The sequence below is a fragment of the Hemitrygon akajei genome, chromosome 2 (assembly GCF_048418815.1).
Source record: "Hemitrygon akajei chromosome 2, sHemAka1.3, whole genome shotgun sequence".
Classification (NCBI taxonomy): Eukaryota; Metazoa; Chordata; class Chondrichthyes; order Myliobatiformes; family Dasyatidae; genus Hemitrygon; species Hemitrygon akajei.
In genome coordinates this window covers 31412040-31432828 of record NC_133125.1, presented here as the reverse complement: position 1 = coordinate 31432828, position 20789 = coordinate 31412040, and the positions used below count along the sequence as shown (strand labels likewise).

Genomic DNA, 20789 nt, shown 5'->3' with positions numbered 1-20789 from the left:
TCAGCATGTTCTGTTACTCTATCTTACTCCAGTTCATTTTTCACAAGCCTTTTCTTCAAACTATTTTGCTTCCATTTATCAGTGTTATACATGAGATAAGAGCACTGTTTCTACAACTTTTAAGATGCAATTCTGTTGTTTTTTAAAAATACACCATTATTTAAACTTCTTTAATGGAAGAGGTTCTGCTTCTACTGAACATGCTGGATTAAGAATTAGAATATAAAGTATTAAATAAATAAAATTTATGTCACCTAAATAATAGTTGTTATGTTTTGAACCATAGATTCCCATCATCTGTAATCAAATAGGACAATCTTTTGTTTTAAGAATCAAACCTTAGTCAAATACATCTTATTTCAAAGTTAATGTAAGATCACTGGGTGGGAATTCAATAGAACAGATCAACATCTCTGGTTACCAGTTAGAGGTAGAATCCTTCATGCTGGTTGAATATTGTTGATATACGGTATTTCATAGCCAAGGTAGAAAGCTTATAAAACATTGTAAATATTTTAAAAATTCACTACTTTTATATTGTCATGTGGAATGATGATATAGGATTGCAGCAGTTTGAGGAAGTGTCCCTGGGTAACCACTGTAAAAATTAATGTTCAAAATGCAATAAATAAACGCTAATAACATATTTTTCATTTCAGTACACTCTTTTTCAATTGCCCAATTAGTCAGGCAATAAAATGCTTTGCTCATAGAAAGATGGTAAATCCTGTTGTTGCCTTTATTCCGGGTAATACTATTGGCAATAGAATATTATCATCATCATCATCTGAATGTCGCTATTTCCAGTACTGAATTTATTCCAGTTTTCATTCACCATATACCTAGCAGTAATATTCTTCTTATTGGAAACAAAATATTCCCTTTGCGTCAAAAGAAATGCTCGGCACAAAATTTTCTGTGACTATAAAGAACCATTGTTGGAGATAAATTGCTTTCTTACCTGACCTTTGAAATATAAAACAGATTTCATTGGAGTCCAGGCCACATACAGTAGGTTGGTGGAAATGAATTGCACAAATAATGCAGCATTGCATTCACATGAATTCTATGGCTTATTTGGTGTAAAAATGGTCGAGCTTCTATTTGCACTTGCTCTGCCTGTATATCATGTCCAGCTGTGTTAATTTTAGCAGTAGAGTAGACATGAACATAAATTGTGTTCACCGCTTTACTTTTTCATTAAAATTAATGAACAAAGCAAATGGCTTTTTGAGATTAAAATGCTCGACACTCTAGGGACAAGATTAGAATTTATGGAAAATAAGTAAATTGCTTCCAGTGTAAGAAAACATAATGTTAAAAATCAGAATAAAAACATGTTGGAAATGTAGTTTAAATTGAAAGATTAATGTTTTGGCTTCAAATATTTTACTTAATGTCTCTATTTCCTTCTCCATCAAAGAAATTTCTTGGCTTATATCTTTCTTCAGCATAACATCATAAAATTATTTTTGTATATAAAGGGCTATGTATTATTGGCTAAGAGACAAATTCCTAAAGTAAAAGGCTCTGAATTTGGTCCTAATCTGGAGAAGTGTATTACCTATGGTGCTACTGTACAGTCACTTCCGATTGTCTCCCAAATTCTTCTCCAGGTTCACCCTGTCCTTTTACCTATGTGGCAGAATTATGTACAAACTTTGCTTGATGTTCCAAATTTATGCTATTGGCATTCAACTTTGCCTTTTTGCTCCCTAAATTCATGACCACATTTGTGTTCTTCCACTGCCTATCTGTATCCAGGTTTTGAATGAGATTTGTGGTGGCTGACAGTTGATATTAAGAGACCTGCTCATCCTCAGAGTGATGAAAAGAGCTGATAAAATTACTACTGACTCCACCCACCCTATAGTCACCTATTCACCAATTTGCTATCAGGAAGATGTTGCAAATCCTTCACTACTAGGACTACATGTAATCTCCAAAGTTTCCTTCTGTAGCTATTGAGCTTCTCGACAAACCTCACTCAGATGTAGATAGATAGATAGATGGATAGATACTTCATTGATCCCAAAGGAAATTACTGTGTCACAGTAGCATTAAAAGTGCACACATATACAAATTTACAAATATTATAAGAGAAGTAAAAAAGAAAAATAGAAACATAGAAACATAGAAAATAGGTGCAGGAGTAGGCCATTCGGCCCTTTGAGCCTGCACCGCCATTCAGTATGATCATGGCTGATCATCCAACTCAGAACCCTGTACCTGCTTTCTCTCCATACCCCCTGATCCCTTTAGCCACAAGGGCCATATCTAACTTCCTCTTAAATATAGCCAATGAACCGGCCTCAACTGTTTCCTGTGGCAGAGAATTCCACAGATTCACCACTCTCTGTGTGAAGAAGTTTTTCCTCATCTCAGTCCTAAAAGGTTTCCCCTTTATCCTTAAACTGTGACCCCTTGTTCTGGACTTCCCCAACATCGGAAACAATCTTCCTGCAACTAGCCTGTCCAATCCCTTTAGAATTTTATATGTTTCAATAAGATCCCCCCTCAATCTTCTAAATTCCAGTGAGTATAAGCCTAGTCGATCCAGTCTTTCTTCATATGAAAGTCCTGCCATCCCAGGAATCAATCTGGTGAACCTTCTCTGTACTCCTGCTATGGCAAGAATGTCTTTCCTCAGATTAGGGGACCAGAACTGCACACAACATTCTAGGTGCGGTCTCACAAAGGCCTTGTACAACTGCAGTAGAACCTCCCTGCTCCTGTACTCAAATCTTTTTGCTATGAATGCCAACATACCATTTGCCTTTTTCACCGCCTGTTGTACCTGCATGCCCACCTTCAATGACTGGTGTATAATGACACCCAGGTCTCGTTGCATCTCCCCTTTTCCTAATCGGCCACCGTTCAGATAATAATCTGTTTTCCTGTTCTTGCAACCAAAGTGGATAACCTCACATTTATCCACATTAAATTGCATCTGCCATGAATTTGCCCACTCACCTAACCTATCCAAGTCACCCTGCATCCTCTTAGCATCCTCCTCACAGGTAACACCGCCGCCCAGCTTCGTGTCATCCGCAAACTTGGAGATGCTGCATTTAATTCCCTCGTCTAAATCATTAATATATATTGTAAACAACTGGGGTCCCAGCACTGAGCCTTGCGGTACCCCACTAGTCACTGCCTGCCATTCTGAAAAGGTCCCGTTTGCTCCCACCTTTTGTTTCCTGTCTGCCAACCAATTCTCTATCCACATCAATACCATACCCCCAATACCGTGTGCTTTAAGTTTGCACACTAATCTCCCGTGTTTTAGTAAAATAGTAAGTTAGTAAGTTACCTCAAACAGTCTAACTGGAGGGGATCACTTCCCTGGCTCTGGGTTGACTCATTATAGAGCCTAATGGCCGAGGGTGAAAATTATCTCATTAGTACTCGTTGGAGAAGCATGTTTTTCTTAGTCTATTACTAAAAGTGCTTCTCTGATCAGCCAAGGTGACTTGCAGAGGGTGAGAAACGTTGTCCAGAATTACCAGGACTTTCCCTAGGGTCCTTAATTCTACCACAGCCTCCAGTGTGTCCTGTTTGACTCCTGTAACAGAGCCAGCCTTTTTAATACCCTAACTGTCCCTGGACAACATCAGTCAAATGGCCTTTCCTGATCTTGTTCAATTGATAATTGAGTCTGTTTATATGCTCACATTGACTTAAGTTTGATTATTGATATTTGTGCATGTGACTGTTCTGCTAATTTTTGATTGCTTATAGCTGTTTGCACGATTGTCTTGAATTGTTGGTTGCTATTGTGTTGTCTGTTATGGTATAGTCCTGTAATTTATGTTTGGCATTCAATTTTAGTCTGTTTCACATACTGGTAATGAAGTGATTCTGATTCTGAATATTTTGAAAATTAATCAAAATGCAGAGGCTGGAAATCTAAAACAAAATTAGAAAATACTGGAAACATTCAGCAAGTCAGGCAACACCTGCACAAAGAAAATCATTTAATGGTTCAGGTACAGGAACCTTCATTGAATTTTTTCTTGAGCTGTGCCTGTACCAACAAGCCATTAGGTTTAATTCCTGTTGTAAAGACTAGACCATCCATAATTTTATCCTAGCTTTTGCAGCTTGATTGGAATAAGTTTAATGTAAATGATGACAATATGACTAACAAACCAAATTTTCTCTGCTAGCAACACACACAGAATGCTGGAGGAACTCAGGAGGTCAGGCAGCATCAATGGAAATGAATAGATAGTCGATGTTTCGGGCTGAAACCCTTCTTCAGGATTATCTCTACGTGCCATCAATTCTGGTCAGAACAGGTATGTTTGCAAGGAGTTTTAGTGACTTTTCATTCCATTTTATAGAGAACAACTTTCATAGTTAGCAGGTCCATGGAGCACCATACTTCACTGGGTAAGCACTCGCATTTGAAAAATTAAAATCATTAGTACTGGCCATAGAAACTTTATCATGTCATTAGACTTAATCACATTCATACATTCTCTAAACATCCACCATCTCATGATTTTCTTGGCATCTGCATGACTTATGGGAGGTCTCAGTTAGTTTCTATCTGACATTTAACACAGAGGATAATGAAATTTGCAATAATGAACCTGCAGATACGAATAATGCTTGTTGCATAGTACACCAATGTCAGATCGTGTTGTTGGTCTCCATCGAAATTTAATCCTGTCTGAGGCTGAAGATTTCAGAATCGAGCCCACAGTTCTGACGTGAAGGAAGGATTTTTTAAATGTTCATGTCAAGTGCAAAGTATGCAAACCAATAAAGTTTGGATAGTGACCAGGCCTGGAAGGATGGTTATGAGTGAAGGGGAGAGAATACCAAGGATTGGTCATCAGAGAACAGTGATAGTAGTGGTAAAGCCCATGATTGCTCTTTTGGGAATGGGCAGCTGGGGTGATGGGGAAATTTAGTGGTTTAGAGTTTCCATTTCAGAAGGGATAAGGGTAAGTCAGTAACAAGGAGAGTTGCCAGAGCAAAAGAGGGAATCAGCTGCATTTCCAGCAACTGCTCTGATATGTCTCATGCAAAAATAGATTACATAGCCCTCTAAATGTCTGGTTCTGTATGAGAGGCCTGCAGATGGTACAGACAGTAAATCTATACACAAGTTGTTCATCATTCAATTCCACTGTACGTTTTCAGAGTCTACTGTGTATTATTAAGCAGACGCATTGAATTGACTGGAATGTAAATGACTTCTGTTAAAATTTTATTTTTCATAGTTGGATCGTATAACAGATAAACCATAGCAACACACAATCTTAGGTAACAAGGATAAAGCTTTATTTAAACTGATAAATTATCCCAAGGAAAATAATTCTCTGAAGAGCACTGACAATTGCATTTTCCTTAATCACTAGAATTATAAACCAATTACCCTCACTTTTCTTATGGACTTACACTTTCAAATTTCATATTGCACTTGTCTGTGCCAGCGCTACAGTTGCTTTTTAGATATTTTTGTCTTCTCCAGAATAGTCCTACTGAACTCCCATTACCTTCCAGTCTTGCTAAGCCAATTGTATTGACAGCAGTCCATGGTGTCTGTATTATGGAGAGGAAATAGGTTATAAGCACAGTTCTCTTTAAGTTGCATGAGTGTGCAGCCGTTCTGTATCTGAAATGTTCCAGCCCACATGGACTTTGTTGTCGCACAGCTGGAAATTTACATAATGTTAATATAAGTTTGAAATTATGCTAAAATAATTTTGAAATCTATGTTAATATAATTGTGAAATTCCTGTAATTTGTTATGACTAATGAATATAATGCCAGAGGGTAGTGTAGTGGCATCAGCGCTGGACTTTGGGGCGAGAGATCCCGAGTTCGAATCTGACCAGCTCCCTTGCACGCTCTCCACCCGTGTTGGGTTAAGAGCTGGTGATCTCTTGAAAAAAAAAACTCACCCAGCAGAAGGCAAAGGCAAATCACTGCTGTAACTTGCCACATACATGATTTCCCAATATGTCAGAGCGGCGTGGAGGGAAATCGTCCGCCAACTGGAAATTCCAGATGTGACCTACCAACGACAAATGAATGTAATCCATAAATTTTATAAATAATAAACATACCGCAACCTTTACTTTGAAACATGTCAGAGCTTCAATGGATTTACATTGTTTGTGTTTCAAGTTACAAAACTGTTACAAATTGTAACAATAAACACAGAATGGAAGTTGGTAACTCATTGTTAATAAACTGCCAGCCCACTGACCACTGATGCCATCTAGATGAAGCATTTTACCTTTGTTATTGTGCCTGTCAGTTGTTTTGACTGCCTGACAGCATTTACTTGTGTTGTGAGTTGTGTTTGTTTGATGTGAATTTTCCTGCTCAGAGCAATGGTTGGTACAAGCAGTTGTAAAAAAAATTAGAGGGAATGTTAGTCATGAGTATGCCCTTTCAATAGATCCACCAATTTATGGCAGACATATTGAACTCCAGTATTTCCTCCAGCTGGAAATCCCAGTCATAGTAGAAAGTTGCAAGCTGGCAGTAGTTGCAAGGAGCTGGAAGATCTGCTTCCATTTGATTTTCCCATTTAAGCTAAAGATAGAGCTACTGTCACCTTAGAACAGACAAACCCAATAGGTGGACCATGGGCCAGGTCCGGACCGTGAGAGCCAAATGTCTGGACCGTGCTGACCCATTGGCACTTACGTGAATGCACCTGTCATAACATGTAAATAAAGCATGTGCTGCTCTAATTTATATACAGAATACAGGCCCAACATTAAAAGGATTGCCTCATCCCGTCACTGTCACTTCTCTCACTGATTGGTGAGTGATTCAATTTATTTTTGTCCATTTGTCAATCTTATTGTGGTATAATAATATTACAACACCAATAATACTGATAATTTCATTTATAGCTACACTTCATACTTCAAATGCTACATAGCTTAATTAAAAAGAACAAATAGATTAAATGTGAGAACAGCAACAGTGAAAAAGGCAGTACTACTAAAACTTTTGTGTGGAAGAGAAGTGGTGAAGATGTGTGTGTGTGTGTGTGTGTGTGTGTGTGTGTGTGTGTGTGTGTGTGTGTGTGTGTGTGTGTGTGTGTGTGTGTGTGTGTGTGTGTGTGTGTGTGTGTGTGTGTGTGTGTGTTTAAGCCCCAGATGAGTTCTTAATGTGACAGCTGCATTTGTGATAGCTGGAGTCATAATTAAGTGGTTAGTTTTGGACTTGTTTTGTTTCAAAAGTACATTTTTTTTCTTGTGGGACCCACAACACAGGCTTTGAGAATCCCAGGCCTAAATTATTACTACTACTACTGCTGCTACTAATAATAATAATAATAATAATAATTATTATTATTATTATTATGGTAATAGCAGCAACAACAACATCTGCCCATAAAACAACTTACTGACACAATGAAAAATGACCCTGGACGTTTTGGCCCTTGGCTTGGCATGCTTGACATAATTTAGTCCTTGTGGAAAACAAATTGGGGAACCCTGCCTTAGAAGAAAGTTACCTCCATCCCAGAACATTATCCATGATGTAAAGTAAATGATACGTGACACCAGAATTTTCTGCAGATACTTTAAAAACATCGATAAAAGTAAAAGAATTTGTTGATGGCTGTCAGCATTAAATACATACCATTAGACATAGAAGCAGAATTAGGCCACTCAGCCCATCAAGTAATCAAATACATGGAGCACAGCACAACTGGTGAGTGATACTTGTGTGTGTGGCTGAATTGCTCCTCTCTATTTCAAGCTATGTGACACATTAGGCTCAGTTTATTGCCTGTAATATCAACAGATACTTTTCAATTGATTTAAGCAGAATAGTTCTACAATTTAAGAATTTTACTGTAAGAAATAATATGAAACATTTTAAGCATATTCACTTTTACTGAATTCTTTAACTTTTCAAACTTGCATTAAATGGTTAACAAAGTCAGCACCATTCAGCAGAGATGAATTAAGAGAAACTTTGTCAAAGTAGTTGGTGGGAGGAATGCCACTGGCATTACATAATATTACTATTCGTATCCAAGTACAACACTGAGCAGTTTATGCAAACAGAGGAGCTATGACAAGGGAATTCAAAATAAATAGAGAAATAAATTGGATACATGTTTATGGTGATCGATGTGGGAAACATGAATTGAACTCTAACAGACAGGGAGGTAACTATTCAAGACTAACAATAGCCTTGAAATGGCTGCTAGAAGCATTAGAAGGCAAAATCAGAACATATTTGTATTACATTCCTCTGTGGATTACTTAATTTAAGATGTTAACACATTTATTCAATCTCACTTTGCACTATGATTAAAATAGTGTAAAGAAAGGCATCATTCCAATCCATTAAACTATTCATCTGTTGTCAGGGTCAGCAGTTAATTTATAGAAGTTAGATATATTCATAGAAAATATACTGGTGTCAGACTATGACCTATTGGACTCATTCAGCAAAGGTATTAATCAGAATACAGTAACATTAATATATCTACATGAAAATGATGTAATGGTAATTGCATTTGGTGTATGTAATACATTAGTTAAAGCAAATGATGAATAACCCATTTCAAAAGGTATGCATTGACCTTATTCTTGCAAGTCCGTATATTATAAAGTTGATTTGCTTTTTGTCAATAAAAGCTTTGCAAAGTTTCTTTGACAGTAACTACAGTTGAAGTCGGAAGTTTACATACACTTAGGTCGAAGTCATTAAAACTCATTGTTTAACCACTCCACAAACTATAGCAGACTATAGTTTTGGCAAGGCGTTGAGGACATCTACTTTGTGCATGACACGAGTAATTTTTCCAACAATTGTTTACAGACAGATTCTTTCACTTTTAATTGACTATATCACAATTCCAGTGGGTCAGAAGTTTACAAACAAAATCAAAAGAAATCAGCCAAGACCTCAGAAAAAAAAATAGTGGACCTCCACAAGTCTGGTTCATCCTTGGGAGCAATTTCCAAATGCCTGAAGGTACCACGTTCATCTGTACAAACAATAGAACGCAAGTATAAATACCATGGGACCACGCAGCCGTCGTACTGCTCAGGAAGGAGATGCATTCTGTCTCCTAGAGATGAACGTACTTTGGTGCGAAAAGTGCAAACCAATCCCAGAACAACAGCAAAGGACTTTGTGAAGATGCTGGAGGAAACAGGTAGACAAGTATCTATATCCACAGTAAAACGAGTCCTATATCGACATAACCTGAAAGGCTGCTCAGCAAGAAGCCACTGCTCCAAAACCACCATAAAAAAGCCAGACTACATTTTGCAAGTGCACATGGGGACAAAGATCTTACTTTTTGGAGAAATTTCCCCTGGTCTGATGAAACAAAAATTGAACTGTTTGGCCATAATGATCATCATTATGTTTGGAGGAAAAGGTAAGGCTTGCAAGCCGAAGAACACCATCCCAACTGTGAAACATGGGGGTGGCAGCATCATGTTGTGGGGGTGTTTTGCTGCAAGAGGGACTGGTGCATTTCACAAAATGAATGGCATCATGAGGAAGGAAAATGATGTGGATATATTGATGCAACATCTCAAGACATCTCAAACCAGGAAGTTAAAGCTCGGTCGCAAATGGGTCTTCCAAATGGACAATGACCCCAAGCATACCTCCAAAGTTGTGGCAAAATTGCTTAAGGACAACAAAGTCAAGGTATTGGTGTGGCCATCACAAAGCCCTGACCTCAATCCGATAGATAATTTGTGGGCAGAACTGAAAAAGTGTGTGCGAGCAAGGAGGCCTATAAACCTGAAACAGTTACACCAGTTCTGTCTGGAGGAATGGAACAAAATTCCAGCAACTTATTGTGAGAAGCTTGTGGAAGGCTACCCAAAACATTTGACCCAAGCTAAACAATTTAAAGGAAATGCTACCAAACACTAACAAAGTGTATGTAAACTTCTAACACACTGGGAATGTGATGAAAGAAATAAAAGCTGAAATAAATAATTCTCTCTACTATTATTCTGACATTTCACGTTCTTAAAATAAAGTTGTGATCCTAACTGACCTAAGACAGGGGATGTTTTCTAGGATTAAATGTCAGGAATTGTGAAAAATTGAGTTTAAATGTATTTGGCTAAGTTGTATGTAAACTTCTGACTTCAACTGTATGTTCACTGTTTAGAAGGAAACCAATCAACTTTACTTGTCCACTAACATTACATGAAAAGTAAAGTCTGGGTGTAGAGAAAGAGCTTCAGTATCCGACTACTTTCAACCAGGACAGGAATGGGAAACAATCAGAGTCTATCCTGAGCTGATCTTATACCCAGACACATGGTGAAAGTCTGAGGTGTCCTGACTAATGTCAGTGGGTCATAACTAGACTTCATGGACCTACCATGCATCTCTAATGTTAGTAGATGAAAAAATTATTGTGATCAGGACATTTATGTTAGAACGTATTGACTCATCACAATAAATGACATTAGTTCCATACAGATATGATATGATATGTTGAGTCAACTCCAAGAAAAATAATGGGAACAATACCCCCCACTGTAAGTGGCCTTTATTAACTTCACAAATACTGTTGACTATCAATTGAGAGATGCTACAGAGCGGTTTTCTCTAATTTGTCTGTTCATAGAAATAGGATGCCATTTCTGGTTTGCTAACAACAAAATTAATCTCAAAGCAAACTAGTGATAAATAAGAATAACATATGCAAAACTTCTGGAGGAACTTAGCAGCATCTATGGAAAGGAATAAACAGTTGACGTTTTGGGCTGAGGCAGTTCATCAGGCCAAGATTGTTTAAACAAGTTTGTATTATCAAATTAACAATTTTCTGAATGCCAATTTAAAAAAAATTATTTAGCAATACAGCACTGAATAGGGCCTTCTGATCCTTTGAGTCCCACCACCCCAGCAACTCCTGAAAACCCTAGTTTAACCCAAATCTAAACATAGGACAATTTACAAGGACCAATTAACCTACCCAGTATGTCCTTGGACTGTGGGAGGAAACTAGAACACCCAGGGAAAACTACAGAGATGATGTGTAGACTCCTTACAGATGACGTCAGAATTGAACTATGAACTCCGATGCCCTGAGCTGTAATAGTGCTGTGCTGACTGCTATGCTATGATGTTGCCCAAACACCACCAACTAGCAATACACACAAAATATTGGAGGAACTCAGCAGGTCAGGCAGCATCTATGGAAATGAATAAACATTTGATATTTCAGGTCAAGACCCCTCATCAGGAATGGAAAGAAAGAAGGGAAGATACCAGAATGAAAAGGTGGGGAGGGGAAGAAGGACAAGTTAGAAGGTGATAGGTGAAGCCAGGTGGATGGGAGAGGTAAAGGGCTGGAGAAGAAGGGATTTGATAGGAGAGGAGAGTGGACCATGGGAGAAAGAAAAGGAGGAGGGGCACCAGAGGGGAGTTGATAAGCAGATGATGAGAAGAGTGGAAGGCAGAGTGGGGAACAGAACAAGAAAGTAGAGGGTGGAAAAAAGGAGTAAAGAGAAATTACCGTAAGGAGAAATCAACGAGCTTCTTGCTAGAATAGAGCTAATCTGCAGGACAGAGGAGAAATTATCCTCCATTCCTGAACCAAGGAGTGGCCTGATATGGCACTATCCCCTAGCAAGAGAAGTTAGAGTAGATATCTTGATGATGCAATTTGCCTTCACTTTGAATGCAACAGTATAGCCTTTGGTTATGTAAAGAAAATGGTTGTTTAAAATCCAGAACAAATTGTTGGCTGAATAAAGCATTGCTCTTCCCACATGCACCATACAATTCAGATTAATGGGCTACCTACAACTACTACTTTACAGTACTGATGAAATAGTTTTGACGTTGTCTCATGCTCTCCAAATCCATTCACAAGATTAGAATCAGAATCTGGTTTGATATTGCCGGCATGCATTTTAAAATTTGTTAACTTTGCAGCAACATTACAACACAATACATGACAAATACAGAAAAAAAAACTGAGTTATGGTAAGTGTATATACGTATATTAAATAATTAATTTAAAATAACTGGTGAAAAACAAAAATAAATTAAAAAATTTAGAGGTAGTGTTCAAGGGTTCAATGTCCATTTAGAAATCAGGTGGCAGACGGGAAGAAGCCGTTCCTGAATTGCTGAGTGTGTGCCTTCAGGATTCTGTACCTCCTTCCTAATCATAACAATGAGGAGAGGACATGACCTGGGTGGTGGTGGTCCTTAATGATAGATGCTGCAAATCAAATTTTCTCCCAAGATGACATCTCCAAAAATAAGGTTATAATTACACTCATGCAGCTTCCAGAAATAGGAAATATTGTTTGCACATATGACACTAATAAAAAAGTCACACTATTTCAAACACTTTCATGGCAAGAGATTACCAGGTGGATGAAAGAAAAGTATTCAGGGATGGTTTCAAAGCATTCTTGAAAATAATAAATGTGTGGGAACTTTTGGCCCACAATGACTCAGTTTGAAGAAAGAACTTCCCAATGGCAATTGGTACCTCAAGTCCATTCACCAGGAGCCCAGTATAAATATTTCAATCAATTGTCCTGCTGCTGTATTAAGTAACTCCCTCCTAATGGCAGCAAAGTCTGCAGATCACACACTGGACAACTGCTTATCCCAGAAAACACAGAACACCCGTTATCATTGTTCCTGAGGCATGCTTCAGAAAGAACTGTGAATGGTCAAGATGAAACACATTTTATAGAGGGGAATCCAGATGGATGATTTACCTCTTAATGTCTGCAAATTTATTAATAACATATGTAGTCCACAACAATTATATAGACCTAATGATAATGGAATAATTCCCTTACATCGATTTCAATGAAATGGAGCAAGGTAAAAGGATAAATCCAAGACTAGATTTCACAGAACTAAATTTCTTTTTATTCCAGTGCATATTTTCAAATCTTTTCAAGACTGAGGAATGAATCAAATAACTATGCTTTCTAAGTGGATCTGACTATAAACTTGCCAAGCCAGTAATAAATTACTTCAGGTCCTGCAAGTAGAAATCTAAACCTTATTATCGCCTGAAATTTCCTTGGGCCACTTCACCTTCCACACATGCTAAACCTGATCTAACTTTGAAAAACTCTCACAAGGAAGATGATTCTAAGTGATCAGCAAGGCCTTGTGGAACACACTTCCTTCCATAAATTCCAATTTAACACAATTAGTTAAGCCATGCCTCCTGGCTAATCCAATTGTCAAGCAGAATGTATTTCTGTTAACGTTTCTGATATTCACATATATGCATGAGTATTCAAAACTATTAAAAAATATGACTGAAGTTCATTTAAATTATTAAAACAACCTAAAAATAAAATGTTTTAAGACTGTAAACTCTTGGGAGCACCTGGAAACAATCAGAAGTTTTTAAGTTTAAATGGACTGAATTAAATAAAAGCATTATTTACCTTTCCCTGAGACTTCTGCATTATAGCCATTCCTCTCCATTCCAATGAATACAATGCAGTTGTACTTGCCAAAAAAGTAAAATCACACGAACTAGCATTTCAATGGGTAGAACCCCCGGTATGTTTACTGAAGATCTGCAGAAACTGGTGCCCTGTCACTGCAATGAATGAGTGTCCTGTCAGTGGTGGTCTACTGTTAGGCAGTTTGTGACTTTAGCATTCAGGCTAATTACTGAATGGAACTGCTGGGTTATTCAGAGATTTGGAAAAATATGCTCTTAATAACTGATAATACTGTAAAACAATTTGGGAATGAATAAGGGAGTGGATACTTCTCTGATAGTTGCATAAGCCGTTATTAGCTGAAATGCTCTCCACCACTGCAGCAACTTTCTGCTACACGAATACCTGTTGAAATGTAGGACGGGAGCAGGATAATTGTCTGGGTGGAGGGAAGTGTGCGAGAGATAACAGAAGTCAGACGTCATGGTGGATGTGTTGGAGCACACAGCCAATTCTGAAACAGAATAGATACCTGTTGAACTCTCATCTCCTGGGTTTTCTAAGCTCTGAAAAAAATCAACTTGAATTCATAAAATTTAATTGGCTCCGGTCATCAAGGTTGGATTTTGAATATTTAAAGATTTAACAGCATAGCCACTTCAACCTTTCTTCTTCCCATGCTGAGAAAGTTTCTGAAACTTCCAATGCCTGTTAGGATTGGAATTGGAATACAGAATGGGTTAGATTGGATTTTCTACATTTATACATTTCACACCTAAGGCTTTGTTCTGCCCATCATGGATATCAAGTGGGGAGAAGTCTGAAGACTCATACTCAGTGATTCAGGAACAGCTTCTTCCCCTCTGCCATCCGATTCCTAAATGGATATTGAACCCATGAACACTACCTCACTATTTTGTTTTTTCTGTTTTCGCAGTAATATTTTTAATTTAACTATTTAATATACATATAGATACTTACTGTAATCCATTTATTTTTTCCTAATTTACCGTGTATTGCGTTGCAATGCGGCCGCAAAGTCAACAAATTTCGCAACATATGCCGGTGATATTAAAACTTAACCTGATTCTGAGTTGCAAAAGTCCCCTCTGTCCCTTGGATTTTGTGGCCATTCTGCTGGGGGTAATTGTCTTAAAGTACACCCTAATCAAGGAGTCTCTTCCATTTGACAACCTAGGGCAATTTAATGTACGTCACATACCATCTTTTTGAACGGAAAGTTATGTGCAGTGCAAGCCGGAACTTCCTGTACATGTTTCCAAAGAATTTGACTCTCTGTCATATGTACAAATTCCAAAATGAATCTTGGGCCCCCTGAAGAACGATGTTAACAGTCTATAACCAGGTTGCATTACATTGTTTCCCCTGTCACTTTATTGCTTTAAACAACTCAATTATTTTTGTGTTTCTGCATTAGTTGCCAACATCACAGAAGTAAAGAGACCTTGCAGTGCTAATGCTGTTGGACTGAAATATATTTCAAATAACACATAATCCAATTAATGAAGGCTCTATAGAAGAGATTAAGCAATATTCTCATAGGTGCCATAAATAATTGGGTGAGTGGTTTTAACCTGTGATGGTTAACATGGAAATTTCACCCATCTGAGAACTATTTCTTAGCATGATGAATATCCTGATGAAATAACTTTGGCTATGATTTTCCGTGGCTGTTTCCACTGCCCCATGATAAATGTTTACTGGTGGGAAATCAGGAACAGATGACTGCAGAGTTGGAAAGTGTTGCCAAAATTTGTATTTGATAATTGCCATTCAGAAAGATTTGTGGCTCAGATTGTATTTTGGATATGTTTATTATGTTTCTGTTGTTTCTTTCTTCCTCTCCCTGGAAGAAATGAGTCATGCTGAACAGTCCTGGGTGGCATGACAATGTCAGGGCTAGCATAATGCTGTTACAGTGTCAGTGACCCGGGTTCAATTACCACTGTTGTAAGTAGCGAGTTTGTACGTTCTCCCCTTGCTTGCCTGAGTTTCCTCCCACATTCCAAGGATGTAGGGGCTGGTGGTTAATTTGTCACCTTGGTGTAATTGGGAGACAGACACACAGTGAGCCAGAAGAATCTGTTCCTATGATGTATTTCTTAATAAATAAACACACTGCACATTGTAGGTTTGATATCCGGTAGTACTGGGCTTCTTAGGAAGAACATATTACAATTACACTGCTAACACTAATACTTACTAGCTAAATATTTGTGTAACATAAAAAACATAAGAAGTCACATACCTGCTCTGCCAGTAGGATCAAGGCTGATCTATTACCTCAGAACCACTTTGCTGTACCATCTTCTCATTCATTGATTCCCCCTCCCATTAAAAAAAATCACATGGACAAACACAACAGATTCTGCAGATGTTGGAAATCCAGAGTAACACATACAATATGCTGGAGGAACTCAGCAGGTCAGGCAGCATCTATGGAAAGGAACGAAAATTCAAAGTTTCGGGCCAAAACCCTTTCTCGGGACTGCAACGGAAAGAGAGGAGGCTGGAAGCCAGAAGGCAGAATCTGGCCTCTACCCTCTTCATTTGCATTTTTGAGTAGGAGACTTATTACTTTTAAACAGTGACCTCAAATTCCACATTCCCCTAAAATCGCCACTTCCACACCCATCTGTCAAAACCTTAACGTCTTTATCAAATATTCTCTCAGGCAGTCAAACTCCAATAGATACAAATTGCATCTGTTCGACAATCCTCATAAGTTACACCATCCATTCCTGACAATAGTCTTGTAAACCCTTTCTGAACTGCTTCAAAATCCCAGCTGAGCAATTCCATCAGTCACACCCTGCTCCCCTTTGCTGCCACAGCCCGACAAAGGTCTGTACCCACTCACTTGACCTATCAGTGCTCTTTTGTAGTTGTTTATCTCCCCTTCGCAACTTATTTCCTTGCCTACCTTTGTGTCATCAGCAAATTTTTATGGCACGTAACTATAGCGGTTAGTGTAATCCTTTGGAGTACCGGCAATTTGGCTTCATTTAGGCACATGAATGTAAGGAAATAGGAAGGACATGGACATTGTGTAAGTGGAAGAGATTAGTTTAGTTGGCCATTTGATTTCTGATTTAATTGGTTCAGCACAACACTGTGGGCCAAAGGCCTGTTCCTGCGGTGTACTGTTCTATTTCCCTCTGCCGTTTACAAGGAGGTTTTACGTCCTCCCTATGTGCTTTGGTTTCATCGTACATACCAAAAACATACAAATTAGGGTTAGTTGTGGGTATGCTATATTGGTGGTGGAAGCTGTTGACACTTGGTGCTGTCCACGCTCAGGACATCCTTGGACTGTGTTGGCCACTGATGCAAATGACGCATTTCGCTGTATGTTTCAATGTGCATGTGATAAGAAAAGCTTTCTCCACCTTCATCCGTCAGTTATGGCCTGTTGGGAAGTGCCTGGTGTGAAAAGTGCCAGTCTTTGGCTCGAGAGTCTTCGGTGAGGAGACTACGCCAGGCACAATTGCAGAGGGTGAAGACATGACCGCTAAGCTGATTCAGTGTGCTATGTGCATGATGTGGGAGGTCAGGGACACTGATGGTGCCCCCGGCTGCTACAGCTGTGGAAAGTGTGTCCAGATTCAGCTTCTGAAGGAGCATGTTGCAGCACTGAAGAAAGAACTGGATGACCTCAGGTTCATCTGCGAAAACAAGAGTTTTCTGGACAGGACCTACAGTGAGGTCGCTACATCGAGGATACCGGAAGAGAGAAAGGGGGCGATGATGAGGAAGGAAAGGATGCTTGAAGTACAGGAGACCCCAGGGGATGTACCTCTCGTAAACAAGTTCACCCTCTTGGAAGCTGTCAGGACAGAAGAAACTGCCAGTCTGAGAGGCGGACAGGTCTGCGAGCTGAAAATTGGTGCAGAAGCAGAGCCGAGGAGTCAGACATCAGGAGGAGCCATGGTAGTAGGGGACTCCATAGTAAGAGGTATGGAAAGGGGTTTCTGTGGCAACAGGCGAGATTTAAGGATGGTGTGTTGCCTCCCTGGTGCTAGGATCCAGGACATCACGGACCGATTGCAGGGAATCCTCAAGGGTGAAGGTGAACAGCCGGAAGTGGTAGTGCATGTCGGCACAAATGACATCGGGAAGAAGAGGAAGGACATTCTGCAGCGGGACTTCAGAGAACTCAGAAGAAGGATGAAAAGCAGGACTGGTGCAGGAAGCAAGGATTTACATTCTTGGACCACTGGGATCTGTTTTGGGGTAGGGATGATTTGTACAAAAGGGACAGGTTGCACCTTAATAGGTGGGGGACCAGCATTCTGGCAAACAGGTTTGCCACTGCAACATGGATGTGTTTAAACTAAGTAGTGGGGGGGAGGGGATGAACTGGAAATATAAGGATGGAATTGAAGGGAAAGTGAAAATAAGAAAAGTTAAAAAGGACAACAGAATCAATGGAGTAGAAAGCTCAAGAAGAGATCATACAGTATGGCCAAGTGAAATAGGAATTGATATGAAAGGAGAGGGGCGTAACGAATTAAAAGTATTATATATGAATGCACTAAGTATAAGGAATGAAGTAGATGAGCTTGAGACTCAGTTGGAAATTGGTAAGTACGATGTTGTGGGAATAACAGAGACATGGCTTCAAGCAGACAGGGCCTGGGAAATGAATATTCAAGGCTATACATCTTATTGAAAGGACAGACTGACTGGCAGAGGGGGTGGGGTGGCTCTGTTGGTGAGTAATGATATTCAGTCTCTTGTGAGGGGGGACATAGAATCAGGGGATGTAGAGTCAGTATGGATAGAACTGAGAAATTCTAAGGGTAGAAAGACCCTAATGGGAGTTATCTACAGGCCCCCAAACAACAGTCTGGATGTAGGGTGTAAGTTGAATGAAGAGTTAAAATTAGCATGTCGCAAAGGTAATGATACTGTTGTCATGGGGGATTTCAACATGCAAGGTAGACTGGGAGAATCAGTATGGTACTGGACCCAAAGAAAGGGAGTTTGTGGAGTGTCTCCGAGATGGATTCTTAAAACAGTTTGTACTGGAGCCTACCAGGGCGAAAGCAATTCTAGATTTAGTGTTGTGCAATGAATCGGATTTGATCAGGGACCTCGAGGTAAAGGAACCATTAGGAGGTAGCGACCATAATATGATATGTTTTAACCTACAATTCAAGAAGGAGAAGAGAAAATCGGATGTGTCAGTATTACAGTTGAACAAAGGGAACTATGGAGCTATGAGGGAGGAGCTGGCCAAAGTTCAATGGAACAATACCCTAGCAGGGAAGACAGTGGAACAACAATGGCAGGTATTTCTGGGAATAATGCAGAAGGTGCAGGATCGGTTCATTCCAAGGAGGAAGAAAGATCCTAAGGGGAGTAAGGGGCGGCTGTGGCTGATGAGGGAAGTAAAGGGCAGTATAAAAATAAAAGAGAAGAAGGATAACATAGCAAAGATGAGTGGGAAACCAGAGGACTGGGAAGCTTTTAAAGAGCAACAGAAGATAACAAAAAAGGCAATACGCCAAGAAAAAATGAGGTACGAAGGTAAACTAGCCAAGAATATAAAGGAGGATAGTAAAAGCTTCTTTAGGTATGTCAATAGCAAAAAAATAGTTAAGACCAAAATTGGGCCATTGAAGACAGAAATGGGTGAATTTATTATGGGGAACAAGGAAATGGCAGATGAGTTGGACAGGTACTTTGGGTCTGTCTTCACTAGGGAAGACACAAACAATTTCCCAGACGTAATAATGGCCAAAGGAACTAGGGTAAAGGATGAACTGAAGGAAATTTATATTAGGCAAGAAACGGTGTTGGATAGACTGTTGAGTCTGAAGGCTGATAAGTCCCCGGGACCTGATGGTCTGCATCCCAGGGTACTTAAGGAGGTGGCTCTAGAAATCGTGGATGCATTGGTAATCATTTTCCAATGTTCTATAGATTCAGGAACAGTTCCTGCTGATTGGAGGGTGGCTAATGTTGTCACACTTTTCAAGAAAGGAGGAAGAGAGAAAACAGGGAATTATAGACCGGTTAGCCTGACGTCAGTGGTGGGAAAGATGCTGGAGTCAATTATAAAAGAGGAAATTACGACACATTTGGATAGCAGTAACAGGATCAGTCCGAGTCAACATGGATTTATGAAGGGAAAATCATGCTTGACTAATCTTCTGGAGTTTTTTGAGAATCTAACTATGAAAATGGACAAGGGAGAGCCAGTGGATGAAGTGTACCTGGACATCCAGAAAGCTTTAGATAAAGTCCCACATAGGAGATTAGTGGGCAAAATTAGGGCACATGGTATTGGGTGCAGAGTACTGACATGGATTGAAAATTGGCTGGCTGACAGGAAACAAAGAGTAGTGATTAACGGGTCCCTTTCGGAATGGCAGGCTATGACCATTGGGGTACCGCAAGGTTCGGTGCTGGGACCGCAGCTGTTTACAATATACATTAATGATTTAGATGAAGGGATTAAAAGTAACATTAGCAAATTTGCCAATGACACAAAGCTGGGTGGCAGTGTGAAATGTCAGAAGGATGTTATGAGAATGCAGGGTGACTTGGACAGGTTGAGTGAGTGGGCAAATGTATGGCAGATGCAGTTTAATGTGGATAAATGTGAGGTTATCCACTTTGGTGGCAAGAACAGGAAGGCAGATGACTATCTAAATGGAGTCAAGTTAGGAAAAGGGGAAGTACAACGAGATCTAGGTGTTCTTGTACATCAGTCAATGAAAGCAAGCATGCAGGTACAGCAGGTAGTGAAGAAAGCTAATGGCATGCTGGCCTTTATAACAAGAAGAATTGAGTATAGGAGTAAAGAGGTCCTTCTGCAGCTGTACAGGACCCTGGTGAGACCCCACCTGGAGTATTGTGTGCAGTTTTGGTCTCCAAATTTGAGGAAGGACATTCTTGCTATTGAGGGAGTGCAGCGTAGGTTCACAAGGTTAATTCCCGGAATGGCGGGACTGTCATACGTTGAAAGATTGGAGCGACTGGGCTTGTATACACTGGAATTTAGAAGGATGAGAGGGGATCTGATTGAGACATATAAGATTATTAAGGGATTGGACATGCTGGAGGCAGGAAGCATGTTCCCGCTGATGGGTGAGTCCAGAACTAGAGGCCACAGTTCAAGAATAAGGGGTAGGCCATTTAGAACAGAGATGCGGAAAAACTTTTTCACCCAGAGAGTGGTGGATATGTGGAATGCTCTGCCCCAGAAGGCAGTGGAGGCCAAATCTCTGGATGCATTCAAGAGAGAGTTAGATAGAGCTCTTATAGATAGCAGGGTCAAGGGATATGGGGAGAGGGCAGGAACGGGGTACTGATTGTGTATGTTCAGCCATGATCACAGTGAAT

General features: G+C 39.6%; 1 long non-coding RNA gene across 1 annotated transcript in view; it reads left to right on the top strand.

The window, feature by feature from the left end:
• The window catches only part of LOC140740408 (uncharacterized), a 45616-nt gene that overhangs the window by 3697 nt on the left and 21130 nt on the right, over nt 1-20789 (top strand). Inside the window, exon 2 of the long non-coding RNA XR_012101846.1 lies at nt 4170-4301. This is a non-coding gene — a long non-coding RNA (uncharacterized lncRNA). The remainder of the gene's footprint in view (nt 1-4169; nt 4302-20789) is intronic.